We start from the raw sequence: 12,609 nt of genomic DNA, 5'->3' as shown, positions 1-12,609 counted from the left end.
GATGATGGCAACAAATGTACAAATGTGCTTGACACAATGGATGAATGGATGGATGGATGGATTGTGATAAGAATTGTATGAGCCCTCAATAAAATGATTTTTAAAAAGAGAACCTAGAATGTCAAATTGATTTTCAACAATTCATTTTAAGGCCTCATATTTTAAGACCCCAGATTTAGTAAGAATCTATAATTTTTGTTACATAATGTGCCCCTTTTTGGTTTTCTATCTGTATTCTGGTTTCTTTTTGGTAAAGGAATTCTAAATTATTGTTCAGGGGTGGTTATGAATTGGACTGTTAACTGCAACATTGGCTGTTCAAAACCACCAGCCAATCCAAGAGCGAATGATGGGGCTTTCTACTTGAGTAGAGTTACAATCTCTGGATCTCACAGGGGGGGGCAGTTCTACTCTGTCCTAAAAGGTCTCTGTGAGTCACCATTTGACTCGATGCAGTGAGTTACATTCAGTAAATCATGAAGTTAGAATCTAGCTATGGTTTTGATTAAATAATGTGAGATACAATATCATAGGGGACTCAGAACCCCAGTCTCAGGGGACATCCATATTATTTGGCATAACACAGTCCATAAAGACAATGTCTGGTCTGTAGTGACTGGAGTCTTCAAAGCTTGTCAGTGGCCATCTAAGATGCAACTCTTGGTCTCACATCATCTGCAGTAAAAATGAAGAAAATCAAAGACTCAAGGCAGCAACCTAAAGGACTAGTGGACCATGTGAACCACAACCTCTACTATCCTGAGACCAGAAAAAACTAGATGGTGCCCAGCTACCACTACTGACCCCTCAGGGGATCAAGCCTGGAACTGAACTCATGCCTCGGGATCAACTTTCAGCCTAACAATATACCTATAAAGTGAATAATAACACAGGGAGGAATGTTTCTCAGTACAGTGAACCATATGAGACCCAAAGGGCACCATTTGCCCAAAATCAACATTCAAAAGGCAGGAAGGGGGAGGTACAAAGGACCAATGGACATGAACCCAGGAAGAAATTGGAAAGAGTGCACTGGGGATTACAGCTAACAGCATAAAATAAATGTGCATAAACTGTTGAATGAAAAACCAATTTTCTCTGTAAACTTTAACCCAAGCTATAATAAAAAATTTAAAAAAGAATACTCTGTATGTTTCCATTAAAAAACAATGACCTCATTTATAGGAGGGTAAATCAAGTAGAATAACCAACTGTTCAAGATAGGGCAGCATACCCATGACAAGGGGAAGGAAGGAGGAGGATGGAAACAGGGAATTCTTAGAGTACGTGAGATAAGGGAAAGGGTATGGAGGGGATGGAAACCAAGGAGTTGAAACAATCATTTAATGTGAAACTGTCCCCTAAATGTAAAACTGATGATCTGTCTGTAATCTTCAGCAAATCACAGGTTTGGTGGTGGTGGTGGTTTTGTCAAAGTGTACTAGGGTTTTACTTCCTGCGGGTATGAGTTTATCCCCAGCAAGACTCCTTTAAACGAGTCTTTCTGGGATGAGTGGATGGCTCCGACACATTCTCTCAGTGACACTCGTCTTGGTCTGCTTGGGGAGCCTGCAAGCAGAAGGTCTAATCAAAGCAGTGGCTTTTGAGGGGTGCTCCTGGTGGGCCAGTTCAATTAAGGCAGAGAGGTCAGCTCAGAGGTTTCGGGTAACTGTTTGGGGAATTGCAAAGGATAATCTTGCTAGATTTTCTCAGAGGACACCAGATAGTAACGGGCTTATTAGAAGTTTTTTTTGTTTTTTAATATAGAAAACCTCATCGATGGGGAAAAGACCAGGAATACTGCTCCATGGAGTTTGTGTCTAGTATGACTGTACCATGTTAACCTTCCAGGGTAGCAAAGACTGTCCTCCGAGTGTTCACTGGGAAATCATACCTGTTCTACACTACAACTCTGGTTCTGTCCACTCAGACCTTTGTTTGTTCCCAAACTCAAAGAACATTGAAAAGGAGCCCAATCTGAACCCCTTGACGATGCTGCCACTGCCGCTTTGACGTGGTATAAATAGAAGATTACAGAATTCTTTGGGGGAGAGGCTAGAAAGGCAGACATACCACCTTCAGAAGTATGTAGACCCAGATGGAAGGTATACTGACAAACAATACTTGCATATTTTAAAAAATAAGTTTCTATGATTTTGTAGCAATATGTTTTGAGTACAAGTGTGTGGATGTGTGTGTGGTTAAATTTTAAGAAGCAAGGTATAGAAGGACGTGTATAGTAACAATTTTTGCCCCTGGGGAAAAATTGACTGGTTAACAGATTTGAAGGAGATTCTATATATATTCTATTATCTCTTCTATATCGTATGCCATGTTTATGTATTATCTATTCATATTTTATAATAAAGGAGGTAGAGCCATTTTTCTTGAGATGAAAAAATACAACAGATATGTTGTTAGATATAAGAAACCAGTTTCACAATAGCATCATATAATCCCATTTTTGTAAAATAATTTTGTATACATACACAGGGGAACTTTAAATAAATGGTGGAAAAATTCCATTATCTTTTAATTCCATTTATCTGGAGATGTTTTGAAGTCTCTTCAGGTATGTATGTTGGTACACACACACACACACACACACACACACACACAACTTAACAGATCTGCACCAAACTACTAAATTGCTAACAGGCAGTAGGATTTGAGAGAGAGAAAGCAATAGAGGATGATTTATTCTCTGTTTTCTGTACTCCTGTATTCTCTGATTTGCCTTTAAATAATACATATAATATCTCACCAAGAATAACTAATAAAGACCAAACCCAGAAAAACACGTGCCTTTGATGTTGCATCCTTATCAATAAAACCTCTCGATCCATTGTTTGTGTCAGCCTTTTTATTGTTGCCTTTCTCTGCTTTCAGTTACACCTCATGGAATCACATCAGACCTGTTTCCTGGACTTTCTGTGCTCCAGTTTCTTGCTCTTGAATTTACCGTTCCCCCAAGGGCCCAGCTGAGGTCATGACCAAGAAATAATAGTAATGCTACTGAGAGTGCCTTTCTCGACCTACTTCCTTTTAAATTAATTCTGAATGATGTAGCTGACATACTTCTCATTCATACTCACAAAACGTCAATTTAAGTTAATTCTAACTTTCCCGCTCAAGAAAGTTTTTGTGTGTAGGGAACTTTTCCATCAGCACACATATATGTGACACCTACAATATCAAACAGCAACAACAAAACCAAAGAAATCCCCCTCAACTTTATACCCTTTCCATCCACCGCCATGTTTCTCTCCATGGCTCCTTGTTAGACCTACCAGTGTGCCCAATGGAAAAAAAAGGCTGCTGAAGGTTTCTATTTGCCAAATCCAATGATCAATGTTTAATCCTCATCTTCTCTACCTCTCAACACCTTATTCACAATCGATTACTTTCTCTTCTGAAACTTTCCCCCCTTGGTCTCTGGACACTTCTTTCTCTTGGATCCTCTCCTATTTCACCGTCTTCTTCGTCTCTTCTTCACCCTTTGCCCTCTAAATGTTGGACCTTCTCATGGCTCAGTTCTTGGTCTACTTGTCTTCTCCATTCAAAGGCTTTCCTTTGGACGTCTTATCTAGCCCCCTTGCCTTTAAATGCCACCTCCAGGTCTATGCCCTCCAAATATTATTAACATTCCCCCAACCTGTCCTTCCAATATAGACTCTTCGCCGACCTGACACTTCTATTAAGTTTTTTAACAAGCGTTTCAATCATAAACATACTAAACACCCTCACCATCCTTTTCATTGCATTAAGTGGCCACTCTATTGAAGCTCCATATTCATAACAATATATATATTTGGTTCTTAGTTTTCATTGCTGTGAAGTTTCTTTTTAATTTTTAATCATTTTATTAAGAGCTCTTACAGATATCATAGCAATCCATACTTCAATCACATCAAGCAGTATTGTACATTTGCTACCACCATCAATGTCAATACATTTTCTTTCTTCTAGAACTGTGATATAAGCTCCCCTTTATCACCCCATCACACACCCAACCTCTCAGGAACTCTTATTATTCTTTTATTGCCTATAATTTCTTTGCCATATCTTACATGATCCAATATATCCACTCACATACAATTTTGTTGTTCGATCCCATTGAGTGGGGTTATAGTCATCAGTGCTATCAATTCCCTATTCCTCCTCCCTCGCACACCCTCTTACATCTCTTATCACAATCCATACATTCATCCAGTGTGTCAAGCACGTTGGCACATATGCTGCCATCATCATTTTCAAAGCATTCTCTTTCCACTTGAGCTTCTGATATCAGCTCCCCATTTCTTCCCCCTAACTCCTCCGCCCTCCCTCCCTCCCTCATGAACCCTTGATAAGTTATTAGATTATTATTTTCATAGCCTCATCGTCCTCCGTTGCCCCTCACCCACTTTTCCATTGCTTGTTCCCCTGGGAGGGAGTTATAGGTTGATCCTTGTGATTGATTCCCCCTCTCTCCTCCCACCTTCCCCTAATCGTCCTGGTATCTCTACTCTCATTGTTGGCCCTTGGCGGGGGAGGGGTTATCTATCTTGGATTCCCTGTGTTGCTGGCTCTTGTCTGTAGCAGTGTGCATGTTCTGGTCTAATCTGATTTGTAAGGTAGAATTAAGGTCATGATAGTGGGGGGAAGGAAGCACCAAAGGATTAGAGGAAAGTTGTGTGTTTCATTGGTGCTATACTGCACCCTGGATAGGCAAGTGTTTTGGCTGACTTCAGTGTATCAACTATTTGGGGAGAGTTGGATACAAAGAAATATATTATTTTCCATATAAGTTCTGAAATTCAAAGCCACCAGCCGCTCTGCGAGAGAAAGATGGGGCTTTCTACTCTCCTAAAGAGTTATAGTCCTTTTTGAGAAATTATTTATTATACTGAGTTCTTGTCATCCATTTAGCCAAGAGTTATTTTTATGCATGTACTATGTGCCATGCTCTGTGCTAGCAATGGCTCTTTGTCCTTGAAATGATCTGGAATAAGCATCACATTTAGACACTATAAATGCAGAAAAATGGATTGGGAACGTCTGTTTTCCAGTAAATAGGTTATCTGCTTACTCCACCAAACAGGGATTTGTGGTGAGGTGGCAAAGGCATTATTATGCTCTAATGATTATTTCTGGAGTAAAATCACAAATAAGCAAACAAACAGAATCCATGTCCCTATCAATATGCCTGACAGATCACCTGCCATCTGACAAGATAACCCCCCAAACCTACTGCCATTGAGTTGATTCTAGGTACAGTGAACCTATGTAGGGTTTCTGATGCTATAAACCTTTACTGGAGCAAATAGCCTCATCTTTCTCCTGAGGAGCAAGCATCTGGTGGGATTGAACCACTGACCTTGTAGTTGGCAGTTCAATGCTCACAGAAAAATCAGTAAAAAGAGGACACAACGAGGCCATCACTAAGCTCTCCAGTTAAAATGAGTCTGTATTAAACTTCGTCATATTGAAACTAAAGGGAAACCTGCCCCATATCAGAGCTCTCCCATAATCAATCTCCTTTCCAGGGTCGGGGTAATGATCATATGCTTTGACTATCCTGGCTCACACCTGTTGTTTCTGCATAATTGTTCATTGCAACCCCTTTCACTCTCTAAAGGGTCTTGGTGTGAACTGTAAATTATGTAGTCAACCCAAGGATCAGGGTCTCTGGGATAAATGATCAAGGTGCCAGTCCTATTTATTGGTATTACCTTATCACAAGCTGTGAAAACAGTTTGCCTTTTGATTGTCTCTTCCTGAGTTGTCACGAAGGCCTTCACATAAAATCACTCTGTCTCATTAAAGCAATTATTGAAACCCCCTCAGTAATGACCACTTGTTTTAGTTTTCCTACTCAGATTCTGAAGACCAAATGGAGAGATCAGGATCAAAATTGCTCAGAGGCATGAGCTTGGTACAGGCAAAATTTCCTCTATCTAATGCACAAGCATCTCAGAGAGACACCTTTTTTCCCCAGTTGGTAATATTGTAGAAAGAACCTGCTAGTTCTAGTTCAGAAAATACAAAACTCGGTATGCTTAATGTCCATGGGATGTGCACATTTCTGATTTAAGATATGTCATGTCTTTAGATGTCCTGCTAGGGAATGAGTGATTGAAAGGTGAGCGTGGATAGCCAACCTCCTTACGCATCATCCCCGATCAAACTAGCATCATCCCCGATCAAACTAGCTAATTGCTCTGGTTCACAGGGAAAGATTTCCCGAGTTTTGGAGTGGAAGGCATTGCTGAGACTATAGGTTGTTTCCGATGGATTTTGGCTGATCAAGTGGCCGACTACCCTTGGTTCATGGATGGATTTTAAAAATGATCACACACACACACACACACACACACACACACACACACCCGCCCCCCCGCGGGGGGCACCCCCTGCCCTACATAAGGTCTCGCAACCTCATAGCTGCCAATCAATTCAGGGAGAAGAAAAAAAAATTTTAAGTGGAATGATGAAGACAAACACGAAATTGTATTTACCCAAGTGTTTTGCTGTTCTGTAACTCATCTATAAATGGTAGGTGATTCTGTGGGACTTGCCACCCTGGGTGCTATGACAGTAAACTATATCTGAGGGTGATTCCAAAAGCTCATGGGAAGCTTCCATTACCTTTGAATTCCATTTTCCACAAACTTGGTAAAATCCCTGGAATTAGTGAACTGTTTAGTGAAACATTGTTAGCATTTGTAACAAGAGATGCTAGATAAGCTTCTCATTCTCTTTTGTAGATTGCTTAAAAAAGTAAATGGAGTAGGACAAAGTGGCTACGTGGGTTTTCCTCCTTCCCTTTATGCACTTAATGTGAAGGTGCATCTTAACAAAGCACAATATTGCTCGTATAGAGGGTTTCATTGTAAGACACTGATGGACTTCCAGATACCAATGAGCACGCTTCGAGTGTGGACTTCAACACATCCTATGTTGTTACAAGAATATCAGCCTTGTACTGTAAAACTGACCTCCTACAGTGCTTCTTTGCCCAAGGAAGTGTGATGAATAAAGGAAACACTCCTAATTATGACCCCCCCCCTTTCCCTTTCAGGTATCAATTCCACCCTGTTCACCCTGCTCTCCCCTTACTCCCATCTACTTAGAAAACCTGTAGTAAAACCTGGGGAGTCCCCGTTCTTATGAGCACAGCCAGCTCCCTTCCCAGGGGTCCCAGGGCCTGTTTGTGAAACACGGTCTATGCAATTGCCCCCAGAGTCCTGTAGTCCCTGAGTGGATGGGGAAGTTCCATGATTTGGAAGTAGTGGCATCAGGTGGTTGGAGGGGGTGGGGTGACAGACCAGACTTGTAGTCTTCCAGGAAAGGAACTCCACTGGGATAATCTTAATAGGGCATATTATAGATCAAAAACACCTGCAGTTCTCTTCCAGCATAAAGATATGAGAAAAGAAAGTTCAAGATTGAGTAAGGTCAGAAAAAGATCTAGACTTACCCACAAAAGGGTACACCCCTTGGGTGAAGGGGACAGCAAGACTCAAAACGAGGGAGGCTGGCTCAACTGGTGGAGGCAGGTGAGCGCACTGGGTGGGGCATACAGGGGCAAAGTTATGAAACCCTCTCAGACATAGCCAAACACCCTGAGGGCATGACTCACTGTGCCTGGGGGATCAGGATCCTTGTCTCATGGGACACCCAGGACAATTGCCTTAGCATCGTGGATAAAGACAGTCTTCTGCATTCTATTTTGGTGAGTGTGACTGGGGTCTCAAAAGCTCACGAGTGGCCACTTAAGATGTAACTAGTAGTTCTCCCCATCCAGAGGGCAAGAAGAATGATGAAAATTGAAAGTCCCATAAAAACAATGAGTCCAGTGGCCTCATGGACCAGGAAACAGTGGTCTCCACAGCCCTGAGGCCAGAAGAACTCGGTGTTGCTGGCTACCACGATCAGCTGGCCTAGAGGTCCCCAGGCAGTGGCAGAAAATGTGGAACAAAACTCAAAATCATAAAAATAACAGGCGTACTCCTTAGATAGAGACTAGCCATACCCCCAAGCCTGTGACCCTTAGTCATCCTGGAGGTCAAGAACTCAACTCACCCAGGTGGCTCAAACAACGGACAGCTCGCTAAGAGCAGCACTAACACAAGCAAGGTGCATGCACTTTGGTCTAATCAACTCGTTCAGCTCCCAAGGACGGGTGGGGAGTGGGAATCCGGAAGTACTCAGAAAGGACTGTGCCTGCTGTGGGAGGGCTACGCTGCGTAGTTCGTGGAAAGCTCTGCCGTGAGCTTCCCGAGAGATTTCCTTTCTGTCATGCAGCCAGCAGCGTGACAGGGATTTATTGGTGTGCGAGGCCAGGGCTAGGCACCGGAGAAGCTGGGCTTGGGAAACCCGGAGCAGCATCGCTTGGCTGAAGAGTAAGTTCCTTGGGCCTTCCTGTTCTGTGAACTTGGAGGAGCTGTGGCAACCTCACATCTTCCAACTGGGAGACTGGCGCACAGGGGGCGGCCGGGTTGGGGTGAGGTGCGTGTGCACGGAGGAAAGGGGGCTTCTCCACAGTGTATTCTGCTGGAAGGTCTGCTTTCAAGGGGCCATCTGGAGAAAGGCTGAGACTGGTGCCTTGATAGTAAGTTGCCAACTTTAGATGTTCTCCTACTTCCCCGGCGCAAAGGTGTCATGTTGGAATCGGATAAGGCACGACAATGTGGCCTGCCCCTTAGCTGATGTGGTCCGGACTTGTCCGCTTCATCTTGGCCAAGTTTCCTACCCACTCTTACTTGCATTGTGTCCTGCGCCCGTAAAATACTGAGTTTTGCTTTCTCAGCAAACGGAGTTATTCTTCGGCTGCAAGCAGAAAGGGTGAGGGCAGTTTAACATGTTGGTTTACCATTCTATGGGGGCCCCTAAGAGCACAGCACTTGAACGCAAACGTGTGACTTTTCAGTGGTGAACTTTCCAGAGCTCCGTGGGTGGCGCCGGGATGCGTCGTGTATTAAGCGCTGAGCTCTGACTCAAACCCATCCACTACTCTCCCCACCCACCCCACAAAAAAAGAGGAGGTTGTCTGCTTCTTAAAGATGTATTTGAAAACCCTAAGGAGCAGTTTTATTCTGTCTTATAGGGTTGTGTGGGTGGGGCTGCTTTGGGGGTACTCCAGTTGGTGGGGACATCATCTTTATTTAGCACTCTGGAAAAATGCGCCGGGATAGCTATCCCCCGGGAGTGAAGAAGGCCCCGCTGTGTGTGGTTTGCATCGCCCCAGCTCTGCAGTCCGTCCCGGCCCCGGGAGGAGGTGCTGCCCAGAGCCAGAGCTGGACTGCCGAGAACGTGCCCGACTGCTCTGTCAACAGGAAGGCCAAGGTCGAGCCCTACCTTTCTCCTCCCGGGCTTGGCACCCAGAACTGGGTCTCGGCACCCCTCCCACTTGCGCTCGCACACTCATATGGGCACTCCCAGCCCCACCCCCGCGGTTGGCCTAAAGGATCAGAATGATTCAGAAGTGCCTGCAGCCTACTCCTGCTTGGACTGTGTACGCTCACCATCCGCCGTGCCCTTTCCCGTGCTTACAGCAAGGCTCCCTGCTTGTACCTCGGAAAACAGCAGTCGGGCCTTGTGGCTGATTACTTAACGACGGAAGCAAATTAACTTTTCTTTTCTCTTTTTTAAGTAAAGAAAAATACTCGCCATAGTTTTGATTTAGCATTGTTTATGCTTCTTTTAAGGAGCCCTGGTAGTTAAGTGGGTTACCAGTTAGAGAATGAACTTACCTACTGCACCCAGGGAGAAAGAGGAGGCTTTTTACTCTCGTGAAGAGTTACAGAGGCCCCCTGAGACCACCTCTACTATGTCTATAGGGTCCCAGTGAGCCAGAGTTGACTCGCTGGCAGTGAATTACGTTTCCTTTTTGCTACACGAACCCCAGATTTTCAGAATACTACTTTCAGAGCCTGCTCAGAACACACGCAGAGTTACTGCCTGGAAAGGGTTCTGATTTAACTGTCAGCCCTTAAGAAAATTCCTCATAGATATGACAAAATACCCATTTATAAACTATCAAGGGCTCATGCGGGAGGGGGGAGCGGGGAGGGAGGGGAAAAATGAGGACCTAATGTCGGGGGTTTAGGTGGAGAGAAAATGTTTTGAGAAACGATGTACAGATGCGCTTTACACAATTGATGTGTGTATGGATTGGGATAACAGTTGTATGAGCCCCTAATAAAATGTTAAAAAAGGAAAAAAAAAAAAAAAACAGAAAATTCCTCATGTGACTTACAGTGGTTTTCAGTGAGACTCAAGAGCACCATTGCTGGTTCTTAACCGTTTGTAGATTCTGCATGTGAATGCATGTCTTCCGTGTGCATAAGTGCACACAGCCTCTAGGATTTCTAGGGCTGGCTTGAGCATAAACACACACACACACACACACACCATCATTTTTTGGTCTTCATTCACAAATCACTCTTCCATTAAGGTAATGTCACCATTGATCCTGTCATGACTGAGTAATAATAAAGATGCTTCGACACATTCATGGCCATAATTGTTCCGTTTCAAGAAAGAATGGTGTTGAGACAAGACACAAGTAACTAAGCACAGATTTCCCCCTACTCCCACCCCCACCCCAATACAGAACAGTAATAAACTGCATTTGCTTAATTAACAAAAGTGTAAGTAGGCAGAACTTTATTTTCTTTCTGTTGACTGAGAACACAAAGAAAGGCCATCCAGAAGTCTTGCTTTTGTAAGTGAAACACAGATGGGAGTGTTCTGCAGCTACGCCCTCCCTACTGTTTCCTTTTTAAAACCCCAATATTGGCACTGTCACGAGGTGATGACGGGGACGGCAAAGCTGCAGGGAGGCTGAGCTTCCTGGATTCTCCATGTATCTGAGCAGGGAAAGGATAAATTCGAAGGATCAGAAAGGGTGGGCCAATTTAGATGAGCTTCAAGGCTGTTCTGTTCAGAAAGGAAACCATTGATTATCATTATTTCTATACATTAAAAAAAAAATTCTCCAACATAGAAGTCTCTAAATACGAAGGTGTAACTTTTGAGACTAGCTGGGTTCCAAGCGCTTCTTTTGTTTCGCTCTCATTTGAGGTTCGCGTAATATTACCCTTATCATGCCCACTTTATAATGGTGTATACCCACCCCTACCGCCCTGTTGATTCCAACTCAGCCTGACTCTAGGACAGAGTGAACTGCTGCCTGGGTTCTCAAGACTGTACAACTTTACAGGAGCGGACAGCCCCACCTTTCTCTTGGGGAGTCACTGGTGGGTGGGTGTGGACCCCTCATCTTCTGGTTAGCACCCCAATACTTAACTCACTGTGCTACCTTGGCTTCTCAGACAAACAGAAGGAGGCTTCAAAACATTCATGGGAAGCAGAGTGAAAATATAGTGATCTTTTCCCAAGAACTTTTTGAATTGAACTACATGACTTCTAGCAACATGTATCTAGAAAAGTCAATACCTCAAACGTGTGAATTTGGATTTTCCCCCAAACAACATCTACATAATTCATTTGGATGCCTGTTAAAATCTGTACACAGGATACTTTTTTTCCTCTTAAACGATCTATTGAGGCACTCATCGGCGGTATAAGGTGTCTATGTTATGCACATACACAGCATACACTTCAGTTTTCATCACCAGTTGTCCCCCCTCTTCTAGGACCTTCATATTGATGATGGACAAATCTGCTTTGAAGTCTCTTGCTGTGGAATCTCTTTTCCAGTAAACTTTCATGGTGGTTCATATTTCCCAAGAAGTCACCTTGAAAACTTTTAGAGGGGTATTCACTTTTAAAAACACAAACAAAAAGAGTCTTAAATTCATCATGAGAGCAATGTTATGTCTCCCAGCGCCATCTTCCCAGGGCCTGTCCATGCAATAAAGGTTAATGCCATTTTATTATTTATTCCTCTTCTATCTTCTTTTCGTGGCTTGAGGCCTTTGGAGCGTTCACGTCTCTCTGCCTGGCTCTGAGATCAGACACCCTGACACTGTACCTCTGTGTTACTTGGAGAGGCAACTTAAAATATACAATCTCCAGACGGGAATGATTTAGCAAGATTAAAAACAGACAGGGGGCAGAGAAGGAGGGAGGTGTCAAATGTTCCTTCTACCCCACTATCAGTTTGATGTGGTGGCCTTCCTCCTACCTAGTCCCTTCATGCTGTCCACTCCCCAAAGTTAAAATGTCGGAATCGCTAACACAATGCACATGCATAGAGGTATGCACACCCTTCCTCCGGCCTCCCAACCCAGCACATGGAGTTTTAATTGTGGTTTATTTCAATTTTATTTTGCATCACCCTCAGGAGAAAAGAAGCTTGTTCCAATAAGCCTCAAGAAGCATTGGAAAACATATAGGACGCTGCTTCTGCTTCACTGCCTCAAAAGAAAATCATCACTTTGAACAGTTGTTCTTTTTTGTTTGTTTTCTGTTTTGAGTCAACGCCCTTCTTCTTTCCAAACACAAGCATAGGCATAAATTGATATCAAGGTTTCTGCATTTATAAATCACACACTGATTCATTATTGAGGCAAGTGTATAAAGAAAACCTTTTCTTTGGTTAGGAGAAGTCTGAGAGGAAACAAGGAAATAGGCAAAAGAACAGTGGTGGATAATGAT

The sequence above is a fragment of the Echinops telfairi genome, unplaced genomic scaffold (genome assembly GCF_000313985.2).
Source record: "Echinops telfairi isolate 266 unplaced genomic scaffold, ASM31398v2 ScPeMD7_23;HRSCAF=83, whole genome shotgun sequence".
Classification (NCBI taxonomy): Eukaryota; Metazoa; Chordata; class Mammalia; order Afrosoricida; family Tenrecidae; genus Echinops; species Echinops telfairi.
The sequence above is the reverse complement of the archived record's forward strand: the minus strand, read 5'-3'. Positions refer to the sequence as shown.